The following is a 26,755-nucleotide window of genomic DNA, read 5'->3' as shown; positions in this document are numbered from 1 at the left end:
GTAGGAGAATGAGTCCCTGTGGGTTAGTCTTTGGAGAGTCAGTGTTGACTTGTTGGGCTGAATCGTCTGTTTCCACCCTGGAGGGATTCTATGATCGTCAGAGGCTTTTTTCCCTCCAGGGTGAAAAGGTCAACTAAAATAGGGAACAGGTTCGAGACGAGAAGGGGACTTTCAATGTTGTGAAACTTGAAAGGATTGAGAAAAGATTCACAAGGATTTTGCCAGGGTAAGAGTTTTAAACCACAGGGAGAGGCTGAATAGGATGGGGCTATTTTCCCAGGAGCATCGCAGGATGAGTGATTTTTTTCAAAGAGGTTTATAAAAACTTGAAGGTCGTGGATGGGGTGAATAGACAATGTCTTTTCCCTGGGATGGGGGAGTGCAGAACTAGAGGGCATAGGTTGAGGGCGAGAGAGGAAACATTTAAAAGGGACCTTGCAGTCAACCTTTTTATGCAGAGGATTGTGCATTAGATTACTTACAGTGTGGAAACAGGCCCTTCGGCCCAACAAGTCCACACCGCCCAGCCGAAGCGCAACCCACCCACACCCCTACATCTACTCCTTACCTAACACTACGGGCAATTTAGCATGGCCAATTCTCCCTAACCTGCACATCTTTGGACTGTGGAAGGAAACCGGAGCACCCGGAGGAAACCCACGCAGACACGGGAGAACGTGCAAACTCCACACAGTCAGTCGCCTGAGGTGGGAAATAAACCCGGGTCTCTGGCGCTGTGAGGCAACAGTGCTAACCACTGTGCCACCGTGCCGCCCACTTATATAGAAGTGCATGCATGGAATGAGCTGCCAGAGGAAGTGGTGGAGGCTGGTGGCGGCATCTGGATGGGTATATGAATAGGAAGGATTTAGTGGGATATGGACCAAGTTCTGGCAAATGGGACAAGATGAATTTTGCATATCCGATCGGCATGGACAATTTAGATTGAGGGTCTGTTTCTGTGCTTTACGTCTCCGACTCAATGGCTGGTGAAAAATATTGGCATTTGTCGAAACATTTATGCAACAGAAAATTACAAGCGGGTAAAGATAAACCTCACGTCATTGATCCACGAATCCCGGTGTAGTATGGATGTATTTCCAGGAATAGAGTTAGTATGACATGGAAGGAGTCCAACAACATGGCTTCTTTTATAAAAATTCACACTTGATACTTAAATCCGAGTCTTCTGGGAATCTAAGACAACCGTGCATTAATATAAGACAGATAAGTCTGGGGTATATGGTACGTATTTGATGGAATGTTTGTGGCTCTAAAAGCCTGTTTTGCAGTTGGTTCTGGGCTCGTAATATTTAACCGCAGAATATTGTATATCTTCAGTAAGAACGTCAATACAGCATGATAGATGTCCATTCAACAACTTGAGTCCATGTGAACTCTTCATGGAGTATGCAATCCACCACATTTCCCTGCTGAATATATTTACAAATAGATCAGCACAAAGATCTTGGTTATTAAGAGAGGTCAGAATGATCCACAGAAACGAGAATTGTGTGTTTTGATTTTCTATTGTGGACTGAAAGCGGTGACCTTTGCAATCTCTTTCCACAGGAATATTACAAGAGAAGAATTTGGAGGCAGAAATCTCAGACCAAACATCACATCGAAGTCTCACAGTCGCTTGATTCACCAGGACTTGGATATTGTTGGCTTTGACAACAAGGAGGAGGCGGTCGGTCTGCTGAGTTAGGTTTTAAACGTCAATGTGACTGGAAACTCAGAGTCTCACACACCCACACACTACAGTAGTGACCCGAACACGAAAAATGGCTTCCCTGACCGGGAATCGAACCCGGGCCGCGGCGGTGAGAGCGCCGAATCCTAACCACTAGACCACCAGGGAGACATGTGCACATGTCGGTATCTCTGCTGAAAATTGTTTCGCTGCCCGGGAATCAAACCTAGGCCAGGGTCGGAAGAAGACTTTCACCGGTACAGCCACCAATGTAATTTTATGTCTCCATTGCTCCCGATGCGATCACTCCAACATTGGGGAGACTGGAGAGTCAAGTTCACATCTCCGGGACACCCGCAACTATCAACCCCATCGCCCTGTGCCCCAACATTTCAACTCCCCCTCCCACTCGGCCGAGGACATGCAGGTCCTGGGCTTCCTTCGTCGCTGCTGCTTCCCCACCCGACGCCTGGAGGAAGAACACCTCATCTTCCGCCTCGGAACACTTCAACCCCAGGGCATCAATGTGGACTTCACCAGTTTCCTCATTCCCCTTCCCCCACCTTACCTCAGTTCCAACCTTCCAGCTCAGCACTGATCTCATGACCTGTCTTACTTGCCAATCTCCCTTCCCACCTATCCGCTAAACACTCCTCTCTGACCTGTCACCTCCATCCGCACCACCATTCACATATTTTACTCATTGCTACCTTCGCCCCAGCACACACCCACCCCCAATTTATCTCTCTACCCTGAAGGCGTCCTGCCTCTATTCCTGATGAAAGGCTTTTGCCCGAAACGTCGATTTACCTGCTCCTCGCGACATGCTTGACCTGCTGTGATTTTCCAGCACCATTCCGATCTAAACTCTGGCTTCCAGCATCTCCAGTCCTCACTTTTGCCTACCCAATAAACCCAGTGTGACGATTTCACATCGACAAATTGACACAAGCAGACACAACGTCTGCAGAAACCCTAGCCACATTACCTGACAATAAATACATCTGTTAAATGATGTCCAGACAACGCAAACCCCTCAGCATCATGGTCGCCCACAATCCTACCAACACACTTGAACAGCGGCTAATGAACCTGAAATACCCGATACAAACAACCAGCAAACGAATGTTATTTCACAAAATACCATACAAGGAAATATATACATGAACTCTGCCGCACAGTTCTCTGTGGCAAGAAATGCTGGGATGAGATAAGGAAGATATTTTCAGCCAAAAAGAATCGACACTGACTGGACAGCCATGTACAATCACCCCTATCAGCCCAGGATGGAAGATCCTAAGGGATGAACAGTTTCCTTATTTTTGGAAGAGTCACAAATATGAGACTGGGTTTTGGTGCTTGTTCCTTTCTACTCCCAACATCCGCAGTGGTTGGGGCGGTGAGTTGGAGAAAGTGAAATGTGCCCGTGAGCAGCGTGTGGATTTCTTTCAGCTTCCTCTCCTCTGACAGCGCTGTGACTTGTCTCTGATGTTCTCAGGGACATTTACTGACGCGAGACAGTGAAAAGAGTCTCATTCCCGCAGATCAGGAATTCAAACCGTATGCCGGCTTCAGGACAATGAGAAAGATTAATTGGGGTGTGTGAAGAAGCTGTGAGCTGCATTTCAAACAGGTATGTGGAGTCAGATGCGTCATCCATTGCATCCCTGGCACTGTGCGTACCTGACGCCGCCATGCTGTAGAAATCTGACATTAACGCGGACATGCGCAGCAATGGGAACATTCACAATGTGAACAGCCAAAGACAATCACCGTCACTGCTTCCCTTCCATTGTCCCAACTTTGTGAAGCAGTATCTTTTTCTGGCAAATAAAACATATTAATCCTCAGGTGCCTGCTTCATTTCGATCACGACTTCACGCCTCTCACTGCTCTCGTCTCATTTCCAAATACTTGACTCATCGCCTCAAAAGCAGCTCTGTGGATATCTGCTTGTACCACCCTGACAGGCAGTGGGTTGCAGATTCCCGACCACTCCCAATGTGAGTGAAACATCTTTCACCCTCCACTGATTTGAATCTTAAAGAAGAACCTGGGGAACAGTCTCCCTTTCGTTTTGACGACATTTCTCATTTTGTAGTCGGCAGGGTTCACACCTGCGTGGGAAAACTGCAATAGATTTAAAGTCCGTCGTATTAACCACTCGGCCCACGAATAAAGAACCACACTGACAGCTTCATTTCTCAGGTCTCTCTGCCTGTGGAGCTGAGAAGGAGTAAATTATTGCTGGGTTTGTTTGAATCCAATCACTTCACAGGTTTCGAAAGGGTTAAATAACTGCAAATGGAGAGTCTGGTTGTTTCATCCCGAAAGATGAAATGAACTTTCAGTTAAAAGTAAAAACAGAAATTGCAGAAGCAACTGAGGAGGTCAGGCACCATCGGTGGAATGAGAATCAGAGAAAATATTTCAGAACTCTGTTTTCTCCCACAGGTACTGCCAAACCTGCTGAGTTTCTCCAGCAGTTCCTCTTTCTGTCTCAGATTCTCAGCATCCGTTGTCCTCTACGTTAGAAATTAAATCAATTCAGCCTCTTGTGCAGGAATGAGAATCCTTTCAATTTCCCAAAAAATTGGCAGAGATTTCAAGGCATTTGGAAAAAAAGTAAAAGTGACATTAGGAAGAACATTTTCGCACAGGGAGTGGTTCGGATCCGTAAATCCCTGTCTGACCGTGACAAAGAGATAGATTCACGAACACCAAACGGAATTCGGTGGTCATGTTCAAAGTAACAATGTGGAGATTTACAGGGAGAAGGTAAGAAAATGATACGAATAGAGACTCTCATTTACTTGCTGTGTAGAACCAGCAGAGCTAAGGTGGGCCTCCAAATGCGCTGTGACACGTGTTGTGGTTCAGAGTGAACTCACAGTTCGACCAACGGAAGGTGGGAATTTAGAAAAAGTTTATGTTTACACAATCTCCTCACGTCAACGCAACAGCAAAATGGTTTAATTATCCGCCAGTGTAGAGAACCCGGTTCCTGGAGATGGGACAAACAGCTGGCTCAGGGATATCAGTGCACATTGCTCTCTTTGCCGCCAGTTCAGAGGGAGAACATTGGAGGGACAAAGGAGTGAATAACGATCTGTGTAGGAGGGTGACTAACTGTTAATAGAGACTGTTCCTGGCTAACAATAAGTCGTGTGTAACAGCAGACTATGTGATAACAAGGCCTCGTGTGGGTGAGGTCGGGGTCAAGGGCATGGGGGAGCTCGGGTCCAAACAATATTGAACTCGATGTTGAAGACTGAAGGACTATTGGATCTCCAAGTGGAAAATGAGGCGTTGGTCTTCCATGAGGAGCTTAGCTTTGCTGGAACACTACTGCATGCCTGAGACAGAGAAGTTGGCCAGGGAACAGGGTGGCGTGTTAAAGTGACAGGCACCAGAAGCTCAAGGCCTATTTTTGAGGGCAGAACCGAGATGTTCTGCGAAGCAGTCACCCTGTTTATGCTTCATGCTACTTTGGGGAAACGACACTGTGAGCAACGAATGCAGCAGACTACATTGTGGCAAATGTGCAGGTAAAGTGCTGCTTTACCTGGAAGGTATGTTCGAGCCCTTGGATATTCAGGAGGGAGCAGGTGAATGGGCAGGTGTTACACATTCAGCGGTTCCAGCAGAAAGTGCCTTGGGACAATGGGAGGTGGGTGTGGGGTGTTGAGAGTGAAGGAAGAGTGGACCCGAGGTGTAAGCCCTGCCCATTTACCTCCTCTCATATATAAATCCGTGAAGTTGAAAGAACATTCCATAGAATGATTCAGTACCACATGACTCACGAACTACTTTGTATTCATGTTCCGGGGCCAGCATCATTATTGTGTCACAGCAGCTGTAGGCCATCAGCGGGGGCTCGCCCTATGACGTCACGGTGCGGCTGAAAGCTCCCGGGACAGATTATCAAAGAAACCTCCCTGTGGGTCAGGGCAACCCTGCATCGGGAAGCACTGGGATGGTCAACCACTATCAGTTTACATGGGGAACACATCTGCACATTACACAGCCTCGAGGCAAATTTCCCGTCCTTTTACTTAAAGTTCAAGAGCACTCAAACCGAAATTCCCCAGGTAAGTTTGGAAGAATTTCTTCCAGGTGTTCGCTAAATATATCTATGAGCACTTCGTTAAAGTTTGAACGTTGCGAATGTTGAAATTTTGTGCTTTTGAGCGAAATCACAGTTCGAAAAACAGAATGTGGGAATTTAGACAGAGTTTATACTTGCACGACGGCGATATGTCTGCGGGTGCGTGATGGGAGCATCACCCAGAAGGAAAACCATCTCTCCTGTTCAGTCAATGTCGTCTTTAGCAGCTTTCCCGTATAACGGCGCTCTGTTCTGCACCTCGCCTTCTCATCTCTTTCCCAAAACACTTCGACATAAATATTTCACATTGATAGACTGGCCCAATGTGCACAGTTGAGATGACACCCTCGTGGAGGTCTGAGTGGTCTTCTGTTGTTCTCTGTATCCTATGCTGAGGAGAGCAATGCTTGTCACTGGTCACTCCGGTGTTAGAGAAAAGTTTAGAATCAAAACGGTTTAACTTTCTGCCAGTAGAGAGAACCCGGTTCCTGGGGCCGGGAGAAACAGCAGCAGGGAGACAGAATGAGAAGCAGCTGTTCTGGAAACTCTGCCGCTTGCAATTCTCAGAGCAATGTCAAATGCATTTCACACTGAGCAAGACTCAGCTGGTTGAAGAGGTAGAGTAGGTGTCTGTGGGTGGTGTTGGTGTGGCTGCTTGGTATCTGGGTATGATTCTTGATGTTGGTCTTCTACTGCGGAGGCTTGCAAGTAATCCAGGGTTCAAATCTCGGACGAGCCCGCAATTTCTGGTTTGTGTAAGAGTGCCCGGTTAATTTTCTCAAAAAGCACCTTCGCTAAACTCGGTTGGGCTGCTTGGAGTACAAACTGAGCATAAAGCAAGGGAGTGAAATAATGGAATATTGCGTTGACGTCAGTAGTGCCGTGTTTAAGGAATGTCAGCGAAGAGGGTAGATTGGAAAATTAGGACAGCTCTCCTCGGAGAACAGAAGTTTGAAATCTGGCCTGATTGAAGCTTTCCAAGTCATGCGGGATCCAGACAGAGAAAGTAACGCAGTTTAAATGCTCCCACGTCTGAAAGGATCAGTAATGATTCGGCAGAGTTTTAAAGTAATGAGGAAAAGAACTAAAAGTGACATTCGGAAGGGTGTGGTTAGGGTCAGCAAATCCCTATCTAACATTGACAAACAGGCAGATTCAATAGCTGCATAGGGGAATTCGGTGTTCATGCTTAAAGTAACAATATGCAGAATTACACGGAGAAGGCAAGCGAATGATACGAATAGAGACACACGTTTCCTTACTGTGTCGAATCAGCAGAGCGAAGGTGGGCCGCATGGCGTCCGTCTGCGCTGTGACACATGATGTGATTCAAAATGAAATCACAGTTCGAACAACAGAATGTGGGAGTTTAGAAAACAAGTTTATATTTACACAGTCTCCATACGTCTGTGAAACAGCATATTACACGACAGCAGTGGAGATCTTTGACATCAGTCTCGAACGTGCATGCCACATGCCAGACGAAAAGCTGAAGAGACCTGTGGAAAACGGTTTCGTGCTGGGAGTAACCCAGCGGTCGATGGATTGAAACCATCCTCTGCTGTTGCTCGATGCTTCCTTGAGCAGCTTCCTTTTGTAATGGTGCTGTGCTCTGTTCTGTATCTTGCCTTTGCACCTACTTCCTGAGTGTCTGAATGCCCTCTATCATACCGATACACTCGCGTAACTCACACGGTTCCAGTAACATGCTTTTTGGAGGTCTGAGTGGTCTATTCCTGTTCGTAGTCGGTTTCCTATGCACTGATTCGCAAAACCACTTCTCTGCGATGCCAATGAGCTGATAAAGTTGAAACACATGCCTTGCAGCTTCATCCATTCCCTGCAGTAATTCACCACGCTGGGTCGGACGAGAATGACAAGACGATCAGCATTTCATAAACTGTATCACCACTCAGATACAGTTCCTTACTATTAGGACAGATATCACTTATTGTGAGTAACCTCAGAGAGAGACAAGTGACAGACAGTCGCCGTGACTCAATGGGCTGAACGCCTCTGTCGGCGGGAGAATGCTGCTACGCGTTTATGACATCCCACTGCCTGTCTCTGGGACAGACTGAGGGAGCAATAACGTTCATTTTTAACCGTCCCTTCCGTGTTGGACCGCCTGCAGTCCCGTGGGGACTGCCTGCAGCTCAGGGTCGTGGGGATAGCTGTCAGTGAGTGAAGGTTTCACTCGGATTCTTTTCACCTGGGACACTTGGGGCTCAGATGTTAACTGCTGCACGGTCGCAGCAAAGAAAGCGATGCCCACTTTGCAATAGACTTTCCGTAAGATTGCTGCGTGAAGACGATTTCTGAACACCAAGCAGGCTGCACATCAATGTGAATTTACCTGGGCGAAGAGTCCTCGGTGTTCATTTCTCTCTGTCCTGCCAGCACAGCATCTTTCTGTCTCTCTGATATCAGACCTTTGGAGAAAGTTCACAATCAAAGCTCACTTCCCACGCATTAGTGTAACTGATACCTCTCACCGCAAGGGATTGAGAGAGAGAGCAGAAGAGCGAATGGACTCTTCCCTCCAACACCCACCAACCCCCCCCCCCCCCCACCCCCCGCATCCCGCTCCCAGAACAGCTTGCAAGTAGGAACAAATTGGTTTCATTATCCGCCAGTGGAGAGAGTCCAGTTCCTGGGGATGAGACAAACATCAGCTCCCCGGGGACAGAATGACAAGCAGATGTTCTGGAAACTGCTGCTTGCAATTCTTGCAGCAAAGTAGAATGTATTTCACACTGAGCAAGTTCAGCTGGCTCAGAGTCTCCAGTGAACATTGCTCTCTGAGTTTATATTTGCACATCGGCGACATGTCTACACAACAGCACGTGACACTACAGCAGTGAAGATCTTTTGACGTCATTCTCGAACATGCAAGTCACACGCCAGATGAAAAGCTGAATACTTCTCTGGAAAAGCAGGAGAATTGCACAGCGGGTGCATGCTGGGATCATAACCCAGAAGCGAAACCATTTTCTCCTTTTCACTTAATGTCGTCTATAACAGCTTTCCCGTATAACGGCGCTCTGTTCTGTTCCTTGCCTTGTCATCTGCTTCCCAAAACGTCGGGTATCTGATTTAAATATGTCACATTGATACACAAGTCAAATTTATACAGTTGCGCTTGCACACTTTCGGAGCTCTGAGTTGTCTTGTCCAGTTTTCTGTCGGTGTGTTCTGAACTCAAGTTTTAAACCTCTTCCCTCTGATGGCAATGAACCGGTGAAGTTGTAACACATGACTTGCTGGTTTGGTCCATTCTTGTAAAGAAACCAACGTCCGTGTAATAAAAGACTTTCTGCAGGATTGCTGTGTCAAGACAAATTCTGAACACCAAACAGGCTGCACCAAAATACACTCATATCAATTTGCCTGAGGGAGAGTCTCCGGTGTCCATTTCTCTCTGTGCCGGCATCACAGCATCTTTGGAATAAGTTCAAAGTTGCCCATTTCCTACGCATGACTGTAACTGACTTCTCCTGCCTCACGTCATAGTGAGAGAGAGCAGAAGAGCGAATGGGCTCTGCCTTCCACCAGCACAGCTGGCAAGTAGAAACGAAATGGTTCGATTATCCACCAGTGGAGAGAGCCCGGTCCCTCGGGACGGGGCAAACAGCAGTGTCCTGGGAGCAGCGAGACAGAAAGAGAAGCAGATGTTCTTGAAACTCATTACTACTTGTAATTCTGGGAGCAATGTACAATGTATTTCGTACTGAGCAACTCCCAGTTGCTTCAGGAGCTGGGCGCGTGCATGACTTTTGGCTCGTTGGTCTCGGGGTGTGATGCTAGCTTTGGGTTTTCTAGCTTATACAGACGGGTGGGAGGTGCCGGGCTCCAATTCCAGGCAAACCCTCATTTCTTAAATTGACCTGAGCAAAAATGCCGGGTCAGTTTTCTCAAAAAGCCGCTTCGTTAAATCAGATCGGACTGCCTGAATTAGGAATGGGACAGAGGTATCATTGCAGTGAACACGGCGAAGGGAAACACTTGCTCAAAGTGAGAACAAGTATTGCAGACTTTTCGCCCGCGCAATCCGAGTCTGAATGAATCCTCCACCTGTATTACGCTCAATTCTGAGGGTGATACTTCAGGAAGCGGGGAGGGAAGTCATTGCAGACAGCTCTGAACAGGTTGAAGTGAATGTTACCGTGTATGAGGATTGTCAGTCATGAAGGTAGATTGGATAGTTTGGGGCAGCTCTCTTTGGAGAACAGAAGGCTGAAAGCGAGTCTGATTGAAGTTTTCCACGTCATTTAGGGTTTAAAACAGAGGAAATAATGCAGTGAAAATGCTCCCAGGCCTGAAAGGATCGAGAACAATTTGGCAGAGATTGAAAGTCATCAGGAAAATAAGTAAAAGTGACTTTAGGAAGACCGTTTTCGCACAGGGAGTGGGGTCAGTAAGTCGCTGTCTGACAGTGACAAAGAGGCAGATTCAATGGACACAAAAGGGAATTCGGTGGGCATGTTCAATGTAACAATGTGCAGATTTACAGGGAGAAGGCGACAGAATGAGACACTTATTTACATATTGTGTTGAACCAGCAGAGCTAAGGTGGGCTGCATGGCCTCAGTCTGCGCTGTCACACATTTTGTGATTCTGAGTGAAATCGGAGTTGGACCAATAAAACGTAGGAAATTTGACAACGGATATATTCTGCCCAACAGGATACTCCATCACAGCAATGAAGGTGTTTTGACATAATTCTCGAAGGTACATGACACAAAGCAGATTCAAAACCGAGTATTCCTTTGAATCACTGAGTAATTTGTTTCCAGTTATTCAGTTGAGGTGAGCGGAGTTGCGCATTGGGAGCCACTCCAGTTGATAGGTCGAAGCCGTTTTCTCCTGTGTGATAGTCCAACCAGCACTCCAATTTGCTGTGCTTCCAGTCAGAAGATGCAGATTACTATCCCATACTGATACACGGGCCACGATGACCCAGATGTGGTGACAAGCTTGTGAAGTGCTGAGTGTTCTTCTCCTGTTCTCTGTCTGGCTGCTGTGATCCGAATCATCAAACCCCTCTTCTCCGAGATAGGAATAAACTGTTGAAGGTGAAACACCTCAGTTGTGGTGTGTTCCATGCGCAGGAGGCCCTGCAGTAATTCCCACAGTTTCACACAGCAGCATCCTCTCGGTGAATTACGCTTGGCAAAAATATCGACTGAACCAAATCAATGTCCGCCATTGGATTTTACTGACACCGTTTATAAAATTCAGGCTCACCGTTAATGTGGAGAGGGGCCGTCAGACTGTAGTTTCCGCTCCTTCTGTTGAATAAAGATAATTTTAACTGAGTCCAGTGAGAGGAAAGGATATGCTGTTGGTGGGAAACATTTCTATCTGAACTCGCATTCACTCTCCTGATAGATTGAAACATAAAGCTGGGAGTCTCTGGATTATGTTGTAAAAAAATTGGTATTATGTTATTCACACCGTGCTGTCACCAACTGAATGAAACGGCTGCCCAGAGGGAGGCGGCTGTGTTTGAATCCCGTGATGAACTGGGGGAGCTGAGCATTTACCCAAACAATGGGCATACCACCTCCCAGACACAGTGTTCACAAATCAAACTGACAGCAAAGCTTCACGTGTGATTGAAAGTTCCTGGAAGGAAGGCTTGGCTCAACAAATACTCCTTTCTTAATTTGCAATGTAAGAAGCGGATATTAGTGCGCTGGACGTGATTTGACGCGCTACGGTGGCGCCACAAGCTCACGGATGGCATACATCCCCTATTCATGCTTAAGGGAAATGATCGTACAACAATGATTTTACGTCATGACGAACAACCGAGATCAACAGTTCATGTCTGTTCTGTCTCTCCCCTCTCTCCTTCTTTCTCTCGAAACAATTTCTAACTCTACCTCAATAAAAAGGTGAAAGAACTGTGGATGCTGTATATCAGAAACAAAAAACACAGTAGTTGCGGGTGACCCTTCTACAGAACTGATGGTGATTGGGAAAACGTTGGTTTATATGCAGGAAATACCGTGGGAGGAAGGCGGATGCAGTAAATGACAGATCAGGACAGAGCCCAAAGCGAGGGAAGAATTGTTGGACAGAAAAGGGAGTTGATAACGATCCGCGTGGGATGGTAAATGGAGACTGTTCGTGGCTAAGAATACGTAGTGTATAATGAAAGACTATGTGATAACAAGGCTTGGTGTGTGTGGAAGGGACGAGGATACTATGGATTGCAGACCCTAGAATTATTGAATTCGATATTGGGACCGGAGGATGTATGGTCCCCAAGTGTAATATTCGGTGCTCTTCGTTCTGCTGGTGCTGAGCTTCGATGGAACACCATAGCAAACCTGAGACAGAGATATTGGCCAGGGAACAGGGTGGGCTGTGGAATTGGCAGGCAACTGGAAACTCAGGGTCTTTTTTGCGGGCAGAACGTAGATGTTCTGTGCAGCAGTCACCCAGTTTACACTTCGTTTTCCCCAATGTGGATTAGACCACATTGTGAGCAGCAAATGCAGTAGACTGGGTTGTGGGAAGTGCAGGTAAAGTGCCCCTTCACCTGGAAGGTACGTTTGGGTCCTTGTGTAGTGAGGAGGGAGCAGGTAAATGGGCTGGTGTCACACATTCGGCAGTTGCAGGAGAAAGTGTCGTTGGACTGTTGTGGTGGGAAATGGGGGTAGGGTTGATGGAAATGAAGGAAGAGTGGAACCAAGGTATACTCCTGCCCATTTACCTATCCGCCAAATAGAGGAATTTGTAAAGAGTGCACAAGGAAATTTTCTAATTCACAATGAGGATGTACATACTGGCGAGGGTGCAAAACCTAAGGGCCAGCAACCGTAATTCAATTAACATTAGAATAGAGATTGGAAATAATATATCAGATCTAAAAGTTGAAGTTCTAAAATTGAGCAAGACTCAGGTATTAGGCAAGATCTTTCAAAAGCTGATTGGGGGCAGATGTTTGCAGGTTAAAGGACTGCTGGAAAATGGGAAGCCTTCAAATATGAGATAACCAGAGTCCAGACACAGTATATTCCAGATAGGGTGAAAGGAAAGGCTGGTAGGTGTAGGGAATGCTGGATGGCTCGAGAATTTGAGATTTTGGTTAAGATAAAGAAGGATGCATATATCAGGTGTCGACAGAGAGATCGAATGAATCCTTAGAGTATAAAGGCAGTACGAGCATACTTAAGAGGGAAATCATGAGGTCAGAAAGGGGACATGAGATAGCTTTGGCAAACAGAGTTAAGGATAACCCAAAGGGTTTTTATAAATACATTAAGGACAAAAGGATAACAAGGGAGAGAATAGGGACCCTCAAAGATCAGCAAGGCGGCCTTTGTGTGGAGCTGCAGTAGATGGGGGGCGGGGGGTGGGGTGTGTGATTCTGAACGGATATTGTGCATCAGTGTTTACTGTGGAGAAGGGCATGGAAGACATAGAATGTGAGAAAGTAGATGGTGACATGTTGAAAAAATGTCCATATTACAGATAAGAAATTGCTGGATATTTTGAAATGCATAAAAGTGGACAAATCCAGAGGACTTGATCAGGTGTACCCTAGAACTCTGAGGGAAACTGGGCAAGTGATTGGTGGGCCTTTCACTGAGATATTTCTATCATCAATAGTCACAGGTGAGGTGCCGGAAAGCTCGAGGGTGGCTAATGTGCTGCCACTATTCAAGAAAGGTGGTAAGGAAAAGTCAGGGAACTCGAGACCTGTGAGCCTGACATTGGTGATGGGCACGTTTTTGGAGAGAATCCTGAGAGATAGGATTTGCATGTATTTGGAAAGGCAAGAATTGATTAGGGATTGTCAGCATGGCGTTATGCTTGGGAAATCAGGTCTCACGAATTTGATTGAGTTTTTTGAAGAAGTACAAAGTGGATTGATGAGGGCAGAGCGATGGACGTGATCTATATGGAATTCAGGAAGGCATTCATCAAGGTTCCTCATGGGAGACTGGTGAGCAAGTTTTAATCTCAAGGCATGCAGGGACAACTAGCCATTTGGATACAGAACTGGCTAGAAGAAAGAAGACAGAGGGTGGTGATGGAGGGTTGCTTTTCAGACTGAAGGCCTTTGACCAATGGTGTACCACAAGGATCGATGCTGTAATTTATATAAATGATTTGCATGTAAACCGAGGAGGTATAGTTCGTACGTTTGTAGATGACACCAAAATTGGAGGTGTAGTGGACAGCAAAGAAGGTTACCTCAGATTACAAAGGGACCTTGATCAGATGGGCCAAAGTGTTGAGGAGTGGCAGATGGAGGTTAATGTAGATAAATATGAGGTGCTGCATTTTGGAAAAAACAAATCAGAGCAGGACTTTTACAATTAATGGTAAGTTCCTTGGAAGTGTTGCTGAGCAAAGAGACCTTGGAGTTCAGGTTGATAGTTCCTTATAAGTAGAGACGCAGGCAGATTGGATAGAAAAGAAGGCGTTTGGTATGCTTTCCTTTGTTGGTCAGAGCATCGAGGATAGATGTTGGGAGCTCATGTTGCCACTGTACAGAACATTGGTCAGGCCACGTTTGGAATATTGCATGTAATTTTGATCTGCTTCCTATAGGAAAGATGTTGTGAAACTAGAAAAGGTGCAGAAAAGATTTACAAGGATTTTGCCAGTGTTGGAGGGTTGAACTATAGGGCGAGGCTGAATAGACTGTTTTCTCTGGAGTGTCGGAGGCTAAGGGGTGACCTTATAGAGGTTTATAAAATCATGAGGGATATGGATAGAGCAAATAGACAAGTTAGTTTCCCTGGGATGGGGGAGTCCAGAACTACAGGGCATAGTTTTAGGGAAGGGAGGGGAAAGATGTAGAAGGAACTTAAGGGGCAAACTTTTCACGCAGAGGGTGATGCATGTACGGCATGAGCTGCTGGAGTAAGTGGTGGAGGCTGTATAATTACAGCATTTAAAATGCATCTGGATGTGCATATGAATAGGAAGGTTTTATGGGGATTTGGGTCAAGTGCTGGCAAATGGGACTAGATTAGGTTAGGATATCTGGGCTGCATGGACGAGTTGGACCGAAGGGTCTGCTTCCGTGCTGTACATCTGTGTCACTCTGTGAGACTCCATGGGCCTCTCTAGGAGAAAGTGAGGACTGAAGATGCTGGAGATCCGAGCTGAAAATGTGTTGCTGGATAAGCGCAGCAGGTTAGGCAGCATCCAAGGAGCAGGAGAATCAACGTTTCGGGCATGAGCCCTTCTTCAGGAATTTTTATCTATAAACTATAAACATTCCCTTAGTTAAATATTGTGAAGTGTGAAGCCATTGTTTTAGTCCCCAAGTTCGACCTGAGCACCCCCTCCCCCATCTCAGTAACTCTGTTGACAGCCTTCATGTCACATTTAAAACGAGGATCAATAGATTCGTGAAGAGTCGGGGGATGAACAGTTACAGGAAAAAGGCAGGAAAGTGAATGTGGGGAATGTCAGATCAGATACAATTCTATTCAATGGAAAAGCAGGCTCAAGGTGTTGAATGGCATTTTCCAATTCCTATTTCTTATGGTTCCCGAGCCCTTCACAAGGTGGGTGTGTGTGTGTGTGTGTGTGTGTGTGTGTGTGTGTGTGCGTGTCTGGATGCGCACGCACGTGCATACATGCATGCACGGTTCGTGAATGGTAGATTTCCTGCCCTAAAAAGGACAGTTTCTGTAGAAACACAACAGTTCTGGTAGCATCTATGAAGAAACAAGTGTTATTGCTTTGAGTCCCGTGAACCTTCAAAACTTGGCTGGATTCAAAATATTAACTGGTTTCTCCCCACAGATGCTGCCAGACCTGCTGTGTTTCCTCAGTAATTTTGCCTTTTGATGCTGATCTCCAACAGCTGCAATTCATTATTTTAGTAAATAACTGTTTCCTGGTTGCCAGGACAGAGAGAAACTTTCACCTCCAGATCTCTTTATTAGTTGAACATAAATTCCACCAGCAGCCATGATGGGATTTGAATTTGCGTTCTCAGAAGACCTAGTTCTCTAGGTTGCTCAACCAATCTTCCCTTCAATGACAATTTTCTCCTAACTATTTTCCTTTATTCATTCACGGGATGTCGCATTTTGTCTCCCACTATTGTTCTGGTAAACATCAACTTAACTTTCCCGCTGTTTCCCCATAATCATCAATTCCCTTTCGGATTAAAAAAAAAATTAGTTTTTAAATGCACTTAACAATCCAGTCGATTCAGCGTCTTCCTGTAGCTTAAACCCTCCAAACCTGGCAGCATCCTTGTAAATGTTTTCTGAACCCTTTCAAGTTTCATAACCTCCTTCCTGTAGCAGAGAGCCCAGAATTGCCTGCAGTATTCCAACAGGGGTGTAATCAATGTCCTCTCTGAAGATGACTTTAAAAAAGATAACAACAGGCAAATCAGGTTACTTGGGTATGACTTTCCCATAGCAGTTTGTTTTGGCTGTCCTTCATTAATCTATTTTTTTTTCAGTAATGAGAAAATATTTTGTGGGATGTGATGATTGCGAGCACATCCAACATTTGCTCATTGTCCCTCATGGCCCTTGAACAGAGGAATTGTGACTACATGCTAGAAGGCAGTTGAGAGTCAACCACATTATAGTAGGTCTGAAGACACAAGGGGTGTGTGTGTGTGTGTGTGCGTGTGTGTGTGGGGGGGGGGGAGTGGGGGAGGCACGCAGGACGTGCATACAATCATGCAGGATTCATGAATGGTAGATTTCCTGCCCTAAAAAGGACAGTTTTTTGAGAAACACAATAATTCTGGTAGCATCTATAAAGAGACAACAGTGTTACTGCTTTGAGTCCAGTGGTCCTTCAAAACTTGGCTGGATTCAAAAGATTAACTGGTTTCTCTCCACAGATGCTGCCAGACCTGCTGCGTTTCCCCAGCAATTTTGCCTTTTGCTGCTGATCTCCAACATCTGCAATTCATTATTTTAGTGAATAACTGTTTCCTAGTTGCCAGGACCGAGAGGAACTTTCACTTTCAGGTCTTTTTATGAGTTGAACACGAGCAGCCATGATGAGATTTGAATTTGTGTTCTCAGAAGATCTGTGGGTTGCTCAACCATTATCACTAGATCCCAATCTTCCCTTCAATGACAATTTTTTCCTGAATATTTTCCTTTATTCATTCATGGGATGTCGCACTTTGTATCCCATTATTGTTCTGGTAAACATCAACTTCACTTTCCCGCTGTTTCCCCATAATCCTCAATTCCCTTTCTCATTTAAAAAAATATATATCTTAGTTTTGAATGCACTTAACAATCCAGGCTCAACAGCTGTCCGAAACATACAATCCCTTATTTGCAGGTTATTCCCTCTGGTTCTAAACTCACCCACAAGGGGAAACTGTCCCACATCTAGCCTGTCACGTCTCCTCAGAATCTTGTTTGTGACAATAATATTTCCTCGAAATCTTCTAACTGCTATTAAACACAGGCCCAACCGACTCATTTCTCCTCATAAGACATTATTTCCATCCCTGATACCGTCCTGGTCAACCTTCTCTGGACTGCCTCCAATGCCAGTATATCTTTCCTTAGCTAAAAGGCCCAAAATTGTTCCCAGTGTTCAGTTGTGGCCTAATTGGTGTCTGATTTCGGTTCATAATAACCTCCCCACTTTGATACTCCATTTAAAAACCAACATCCCATTTGCCTTCCCTATTACTCACTGAACTTGGATGAAGTGTTCATGGATGCGAGCTTGCAAATCCTCCTATTCAGCAGCTTTCTCCATTTAACATTCAGCACTTTTCCTCCTGGCAAAGTGCACAACCTCATTTTCCCACATTCTATTCCATCGGCCAAGGTTTTGCTCATTTGCTTAACCTGTCGATATCCCTCTCCATTTGAGTGGGAGCAGCGGCCGAGGAAAAACGAACCCGGGAGACTACAGCTAAGGTAAGACAGTTTGTTTCAAAATTACTTACCTGTAGCGGGCAGCGGAAGTGAGGTTGGAGCGCATAGCTGGGCGGGAAGGTAAGTGATTAGTATTTGAGTGGGTGTGTTCTAGACCCCAGGTCCTACTTCCGTAGGGCCTCCCTCCCACCCTCCTCCTCTAACCTAACTTTAAAGTCCACAGGTTATTGACTCAGTGTTCTTGTTTTTGGAGACAGTGTACAGTCATGGCAGCGCAGGCGGTGGAATGTTCCTCCTGCAGGATGTTTGAGGTAGGGGTGACCACCGATACTCCTGCCGACTTCGTGTGCAGGAAATGCAGTCAGATCCTGATCCTCACCGAACGAGTTAGGGAACTGGAACTGGAGCTGGATGAGCTGAGGATTATTCAAGAGGCTGAGAGGGTGATCGATAGAAGCTACAGGGACATAGTTACGCCAGAGAACAGAGGTAGCTGGGTAACAGTTAGATGTGGGAAGGGGAAGAAACAGGCAGTGCAGGGTTCCCCTGTGGTCGTTCCCCTAAAAAATAAGTATGCAGCTTTGGAAACTGTTGGGGGGGACAGCCTTGCAGGTGTAAGCTGCAGTGAAGGGGTCTGTGGCTCTGAGATTCAGAAGGGAAAGGGGGAGAAGAGGAGAGCGCTAGTTATAGGGGACTCTCTAGTTAGAGGGACGGACAGGCGGTTCTGTGGACATGAGCGAGACTCTCGGCTGGTTTGTTGCCTCCCGGGTGCTAGGGTCCGAGACGTCTCGGACCGTGTCTTCAGAATCCTTAAGGGGGAGGGTGTGCAGCCAGAAGTCGTGGTACACATTGGCACCAACGACATAGGTAGGAAGAGGGGTGGGGAGGTCTTTCAAGAGCTCAAGGAGTTAGGCTGGAAGCTAAAAGCTAGGACAGACAGAGTCGTCATCTCTGGGTTGTTGCCGGTGCCACGTGACAGAGAGGCAAAGAATAGGGAGAGAGTGCAGTTGAACAGGTGGCTGCAAGGATGGTGTAGGAGGGAGGGCTTCAGATATTTGGACAATTGGACTGCATTCTGGGGAAGGTGGGACCTGTATAAACAGGACGGGTTGCACCTGAACCAGAAGGGCACCAATATCCTGGGGGGTAGGTTTGCTAGCACTCTTCGGGGGGGTTTAAACTAATTTGGCAGGGGGATGGGATCCGGACTTGTAGTCCAGCAAGTAAGCTAGCTGTGTGTCAGGATGTCCAAGACTGTAGGGAGGCTGTGGAGAAGGTAGCACTGACAGGGACTACTTGCGGACACAGAGATGGGCTCAAGTGCGTATACTTCAATGCAAGGAGTATCAGAAATAAGGTGGGTGAACTTAAGGCGTGGATCGGTACCTGGGACTACGATGTTGTGGCCATCACGGAAACATGGATAGATGAGGGACAGGAATGGCTGTTGGAGGTTCCTGGTTACAGATGTTTCAGTAAGATTAGGGAGGGTGGTAAAAAAGGAGGGGGGGTGGCATTGCTAATTAGAAATGGTATAACGGCTGCAGAAAGGAAGTTTGAGGGGGATCTGCCTCTGGAGGTAGTATGGGCTGAAGTCAGAAATAGGAAAGGTGCAGTCACCTTGTTGGGTGTTTATTATAGGCCCCCCAATAGCAGCAGAGATGTGGAGAAACAGATTGGGAAACAGATTTTGGAAAGGTGCAGAAGCCACAGGGTCGTAGTCATGGGCGACTTCAACTTCCCAAATATTGATTGGAAGCTCTTTCGATCAAGTAGATTGGATGGGGCGGTGTTTGTGCAGTGTGTCCAGGAAGCTTTTCTAACGCAGTATGTAGATTGTCCAACCAGAGGGGAGGCCATATTGGATTTGGTACTCGGTAACGAACCGGGACAAGTGGTGGGCTTGTTGGTGGGTGAACATTTTGGTGATGGCGACCACAATTCTGTGACTTTCACCTTGGTTATGGAGAGAGATAGGTGCGCACAACAAGGTAGATTTTACAATTGGGGGAAGGGAAATTACGATGCTGTAAGACAGGATTTGAGGAGCATACGTTGGGAGCATAGGCTGTTAGGGAAGGATGTGGTGGAAATGTGGGACTTTTTCAAGGAGCAGATACGACGTGTCCTTGATATGTATGTACCGATCAGGCAGGAAAGAAATGGTCGTGTGAGGGAGCCTTGGTTGACGAGGGAGGTTGAATGTCTAGTAAAGAGGAAGAAGGAGGCTTACATAAGGTTGAGGAAACAAGGTTCAGACAGAGCAGTGGAGGGATACAGGATAGCCAGAAGGGACCTGAAGAAAGGGATTAGGAGAGCTAAGAGAGGGCATGAAAAATCCCTGGCGGATAGGATCAAGGATAACCCCAAGGCATTCTATGCGTATGTGAGAAACCTGAGAATGACGAGAACGAGGGTAGGTCCGATCAAGGACAGTGGTGGGAGACTGTGTATTGAGTCGGAAGAGATAGGAGAGGTCTTGAACAAGTACTTCTCTTCAGTATTTACGAACGAGAGGGACCGTATTGTTGAAGAGGAGAGTGTGAAACGGACTGATAAGCTAGAAGAGATACCTGTTAGGAAGGAAGATGTGTTGGACATTTTGAACAACTTGAGGATAGACAAGTCCCCCGGGCCTGACGGGATATATCCTAGGATTATGTGGGAAGCAAGAGAGGAAATTGCAGTACCGTTGGCAATGATCTTCTCGTCTTCACTGGCAACTGGGGTGGTACCAGGGGACTGGAGAGTAGCGAATGTTGTGCCCCTGTTCAAAAAAGGGAATAGGGATAACCCCGGGAATTACAGGCCAGTTAGTCTTACTTCTGTGGCAGGCAAAGTAATGGAAAGGGTACTGAGAGATAGGATTTACGAGTATCTGGAAAGACACTGCTTGATTAGGGACAGCCAGCACGGATTTGTGAAGGGTAGGTCTTGCCTTACAAGTCTTATTGAATTCTTCGAGGAGGTGACCAAGCATGTGGATGAGGGTAGAGCAGTGGATGTAGTGTACATGGATTTTAGTAAGGCATTTGATAAGGTTCCCCATGGTAGGCTTATGCGGAAAGTCAGGAGGCATGGGATAGAGGGAAATTTGGCCAATTGGATAGAAAACTGGCTAACCGGTAGAAGTCAGAGTGGTGGTAGATGGTAAATATTCAGCATGGAGTCCAGTTACAAGTGGAGTTCCGCAGGGATCAGTTCTGGGTCCTCTGCTGTTTGTAATTTTTATTAATGACTTAGAGGAGGGAGTCGAAGGGTGGGTCAGTAAATTTGCAGATGATACAAAGATAGGTGGAGTTGTGGACAGTGAGGAGGGCTGTTGTCGGCTGCAGAGGGACTTAGATATGATGCAGAGCTGGGCTGAGGAGTGGCAGATGGAGTTCAACCCTGCCAAGTGCGAGGTTGTCCATTTTGGAAGAACAAATAAGAATGCGGAATACAGGGTTAATGGTAGGGTTCTTGGTCAGGTGGAGGAACAGAGGGATCTTGGGGTCTATGTACATAGATCTTTGAAGGTTGCCACTCAGGTGGATAGAGTTTGTAAGAAGGCCTATGGAGTATTATCGTTCATTAGCAGAGGGATTGAATTCAAGAGTCGTGAGGTGATGTTGCAGCTGTACAGGACTTTGGTTAGGCCACATTTGGAGTACTGTGTGCAGTTCTGGTCGCCTCACTTTAGGAAAGATGTGGAAGCTTTGGAGAGGGTGCAGAGAAGATTTACCAGGATGTTGCCTGGAATGGAGAGTAGGTCGTACGAGGATAGGTTGAGAGTTCTCGGCCTTTTCTCGTTGGAACGGCGAAGGATGAGGGGTGACTTGATAGAGGTTTATAAGATGATCAGCGGAATAGATAGAGTAGACAGTCAGAAACTTTTTCCCCGGGTACAACAGAGTGTTACAAGGGGACATAAATTTAAGGTGAATGGTGGAAGGTATAGGGGAGATGTCAGGGGTGGGTTCTTTACCCAGAGAGTGGTGGGGGCATGGAATGCGCTGCCCGAGGGAGTGGTAGAGTCAGATTCATTGGCGACCTTTAAGCGGCATTTGGATAGGTACATGGATGGGTGCTTAATCTAGGATAGAAGTTCGGCACAACATCGTGGGCCGAAGGGCCTGTTCTGTGCTGTATTGTTCTATGTCATCCTCACCACCTGCATTCCAATCAACTGTCTCTACTGCAGTCTTGGCAATAGTACATTCACTTCACTTATCCAAGTAATTCATATCCATATTGTAAATAATTTTGGCCCCAGCACTGATCCCTGTGATACATTGCTAGTTACAATTTGCGATCCAGAACATAACCCTTACCCCTACTATATCATTGGTTAGCCAATCATCTATTCATATGATCAGAGCGTCTCCAATATCATGTGAATATCATTGGCTCTGCCAGCAAGTCTTTCCAAACTGTCCTTGAAAAAGTGGTGGTGAGCTGTCTCTTAAATTACTTCACAAATATGATGTGGTCTATAATAAAAGCTCAGGAGCGAGTTCCAGGATCTTGATCAATAACATCGAAGCAATGCGTAAATGTCACATTTGAAATGTTGTGTTCACACTTATCTCCTCTTGCTGGTTGAAGTGATGGAGTGGAAGTTGCTCTTGAAGAGCCGCCACTCATATAATCAAGCCAGACAGATCGATTGTGGCCACACACTCTGTCATTGTGACTTCTCATCAATCTATATTCTTTCCATCCAAGTTTTAGTCACATCAAACTGCCACGCAATGCTGTTATGGCCTCAGTAAGCTAGAATAACGTGAAGATCGCTGGGATGATTTTCTACATCCGACTGCAATACAAACACAGATCATTGTTTCCAGTTTTGGTGGAACAAAATACATCGTATTGGTGGATAACTACAGTTAGTGCAAACACAGCTAGCCATCGATAAATATTAATCCTGTTCACTTCAATGGCCAAATTTCAATTCAGAAACCAAGTGCACTCGGCTGCTTGTAACAGAGACAACATGACAAAATGGCTCATAGGAGGAGAAATGGGACATTGAGGAGAAGTGAAATGTTTGCTTTTGGTCACCTCCACAATTGTTAGAAAAACAGGTTGAAAGGATTCTTAAAAGGTGTCTGAAGGAGTGGTGAGGGATAACACTTCAGACAGCGCAAAGTGGAAGACCACTTTGTAGTGGAAGGAAAAGACATTCCTTATTTCTGAAAGAACTGGGAAACAGAAGAAGGGATGAAATCTGACTTGGGAGCAATTTCCTATTTGTTGAGGATGTTGCTTCATCACAGTCTTGGCTTAGAGCATAAGCTCTTCATCAGGAATAAAGGGTGGCCCAAGGGGGCTGAGAGATAAATGGGAAGGAAGTGGGGCTGGAGGGAAGGCAGCTGGGAGTGCAATAGGTAGATGGAGGTAGGGCTTGATGGTGATAGGTCAGAGATGAGGGTGAAGTAAATAGGTGAGAAGCAAGGTGGACAGGTATGACAGGTCAAGAGGTTGGTGTCGAATTGGAAGGTTGGATCTGCGACAAGGTGGGGGAGAGGAAATGAGGAGACATTGAGCAATAGCGTCACATGGTTTTGACCCATCGACCTATGCTTACCTACCCAACACACTCAGGCAGCACTACTCTGCTTTTGGGCTCCCAGCAGCTGGATTGTGGATCAGTTTAAAGTAGGTCTTATATCTCTGACAACATCGGTACAAAAGGCAGTGAAGCAAGGTTTCAGCACTCAGGCTTTTATCAGTTCGGGAATTGAGTACAGATGTTGGCATGTTATGTTGTAGTTATACAGGACGTTGATGAGGTTGCACCTGGAATATTGTGGTCAGTTTTCGTCCCCTTGGTGTTCTGACTTCTGACTTCTTCAACTCTGGGTTTGTGTTGAACTTGATGGGCTACTTTGTCCAACTCAGCATGTTTAAACAGTATCTCTCAGAGGGATTCATCTGAAACTTTTCAGGAGGTGAGCTCAACAAGATTGAACTATTCAAAGTTACTTGGACTTTATTTTAAAATTACATCAGGACCAGTAGTCAGAGATACATACAGCATGGAAACAGACCCTTCGGTCCAACTTGCCCATGCTGACCTGATATCCTAAATTAATCTAGTCCCATTTGACAGCACCTGACCCATATACTCTGGCAGCTCATTTCATATATATACCACCCTCTGCATGAAGATGTTGTCCCTTTAATATATTTTGCCTCTCATCCTAAACCTATGCCCGCCAGTTCTGGACTCTCCCAACCCACGGAAAAGACCTTGTCTGTTACCCTGTCCTTGCCCCTCATGATTTTGTAACCTCTATTAGATCACTCCTCTGTCTCCGATGCTCCAGTGAAAACAGCTCCAGCCTATTCAGCCTCTCCCTGGAGCTCAAGCCCTACAACCCCCAGCAACATTCCCATAAATTATTTCTCATGGAGAAGTCAACGTTTCAGTCCTGAAGAAGGGTTAATACCCAAAACGCTGACTACTCCACATCCTGGTGCTGCCTGGCTTGCTGCATTCTCCCAACCTCCTGCTTGCCAACTTCGGGTTGCAACATGTAGTGTCTCAGTGTTTACCACTGCAGCCTCACAGTGCCGGGCACCCAGGTATGATTCCAGCCTTGGCTGACTGTCTGTGAGGAGTTTGCACATTCTCCCAGTGTCTGCGTGGGTTTTCTCTGGGTGATCTTGTTTTCTGCAATAATCCAAATATGTGCAAGTCATGTGGATTGGCCATGCTTAACTGCCCATAGATTTAGGTACATTAGTCAGAGGGACATGGGACTGGGTAGGTTACTCTTCGGAGGGTTGGTGTGGACTTGTTGGGACAAATGGCCTGTTTCCACACTGTAGCTAATCTCATCTGCACTACATTTGTCACTAACGAATGACAGAGTAGGGCCGAATGGCCTAACTTCTGCTCCGATGGTCTTGCGGTCTTGGGTTTTTTTGGATTATTTTATTGGCAATGTGCAGTCCCTGGCTGAATGAGTAGCAGTGCCCGCGCTAGTGCTTCCTCAAGTTGCAAGAAAACATGAACCACTTCCCACACTCGGGCCAGCTGAAGGGCCTCTCCCCAGTGTGGACACACTGGTGATTCAGCAGGGCGGAGGAATTGCTGAAGGCCTTCCCGCACTCGTGGCAGGAGAACGGCTTCTCCCTGGTGTGAATGGACTCGTGCCTCAGCAGGGCTGGGTTACTGTTGAAGGCCTTCCTACACTTAGGGCAACTGAAAGACCTCTCCCACATGTGGACACACCAATGGGCCAGCAGATCGGAGGAAAGAGCAAAGCCCTTGCTGCACTCAGGACAGCAGAAGGGCCTCTTCCCCTCTGTGGACCCATTAGTGCTTCAGAACCCTTTCAAATTTCACAATATCCTTCTGATAGGATGGAGACTAGAATTGCACACAATATTCCAAAAGTGGTCAAACCAATGTCCTGTACAGCCACAACATAACTTCCCAACTCCAATACTCAGTCAGAGGATTGGGAAATCTTTCAAAACCCACAAAAAAAACAGAAAAGAATGGAGGGACAAACCGAGTTTTTGTGAGTCAGCTTGGAAGCATCAATGAGAAATCGGCGGACTGGGTTTATTGGGCACCCATTCTCATTAAAAACACTATATACGTATTTCTCTTCTGCTCTTCGTAGTTTCTCTGCGCTGCAGTGTGTCGTGGCTCGTTGAAATAATGTCCTGATGCAGCTTCGTTTGTGGGTGTTGGGATGATTGCTTCTGTGGTTAAATATTTGTGTTGTGTGTTTTGTTTTTCTGTCGACGCTAGTCTGAAATTCCCCATTGACTGTTCGCTGTACTGTGACATCTAGGAATGGCATTTTGTTGTTGTTCTCCTCCTCTTCAAACCAGGTGCCCACCCCCCCCCCCCCCCAGGCCATAGTCTCACTACTTGGAACACCAATATACAGACGAGTCAAAGGCCTCCACTGAAGACCAAAACACCAAATCGAAGATTCACGCCACCCCATTTACTCCATCCAAGAATTCCTGAACACCAAAGACACTAAGATAGAAGGGGATGGAATAATGCTGTCCTTTGACATCGCACCATTGTTCACATCCATTAACATCAACGTGGCCAAAGAAAACTGAAGACACTACTCGAAGAACCAAGACAAAAACACAGCACCAACTTCATCAGCAAAGATAACACTGTCAACCTCGTGGAACTGTGCCTTACCACCCACTTCATATTCAGTAACAAGCCCGACAAACAAATCAACAGAACACCCACGAATCCATCAGTGTCAGGATTCCTCGCAGAAGCAATAATGCAGAGACTCGAACAAACAGCCCTTCCAACGATCGAACCCAAACTTTGGGTCCGCTACAACGATGACACTTTTGACATCAAAAAATGAAACAAATTAGAGGAAACCTACAACACCATCAACAATATCCTTTCTGGCATAAAATTCACAAAAGAGGAGAAGAACAACAAAATGCCATTTCTCGATGTCACAGTTGAGCGAACAGTCAATGGTCAATTCAAAACAGCGTCGACAGGAAAACAACGCACGCGAACCAAGAACTGAACTACAGAAGCAATCATCCCTACACACACAAACAAATCTGCAACAGGATGCTATTTCAACGAGCCACGACACACTGCAGCACCCAGGAACGACGAAGATCAATCAAAAACTGAACAGCACATTTAAGAAGAACGGGTAGTGTATAAACTCCGAGGAAATGCCTTCCCTGACCGGGAATCGAACCCAGGCCGCGGCGGTAAAAGCGCCGAATCCTAACCACTAGACCACCAGGGAGATGCGGGCCAGGTCCGTCAGCTCTACTGAAAATTACTTTCCTGAACGGAAATCGAACCTGGGCCGCGGCAGTTAGCAGGCATCCAACATTGTCATTTCTTGTATCCATTGCTCCCGATGCGGTCTCCTCTACATTGGGAGACTTGAGACTCCTCGCAAAGTCAAGTCACAGCGTTTGAGGGAACATCTCCAGGACACCCGCACCAATCAACTCCATCGACCTATGGCACAAAATTTCAACCCCCCCCTCCCACTCTGCAGAGTAAATGCAGGTCCTTTTCCAGCACCACTCTGATCTAACCTCTGCTTTCCAGCATCTGTTGTCCACACTTTTGCCTACCCA

General features: G+C 46.3%; 1 long non-coding RNA gene and 2 other non-coding genes across 3 annotated transcripts in view; 1 reads left to right on the top strand and 2 right to left on the bottom strand.

The window, feature by feature from the left end:
- Positions 1-26,755, top strand: part of LOC140460585 (uncharacterized) — a 220,555-nt gene that overhangs the window by 115,704 nt on the left and 78,096 nt on the right. The window lies entirely within an intron of this gene.
- trnae-cuc (transfer RNA glutamic acid (anticodon CUC)) lies at positions 1,793-1,864 on the bottom strand. The gene has a single exon. It is a non-coding gene; the product is annotated as a tRNA-Glu (tRNA).
- trnak-uuu (transfer RNA lysine (anticodon UUU)) lies at positions 26,341-26,412 on the bottom strand. The gene has a single exon. It is a non-coding gene; the product is annotated as a tRNA-Lys (tRNA).

The sequence above is a fragment of the Chiloscyllium punctatum genome, chromosome 36 (assembly GCF_047496795.1).
Source record: "Chiloscyllium punctatum isolate Juve2018m chromosome 36, sChiPun1.3, whole genome shotgun sequence".
In the NCBI taxonomy this organism is placed as follows: Eukaryota; Metazoa; Chordata; class Chondrichthyes; order Orectolobiformes; family Hemiscylliidae; genus Chiloscyllium; species Chiloscyllium punctatum.
This window is presented reverse-complemented; position numbering and strand designations above follow the sequence as displayed.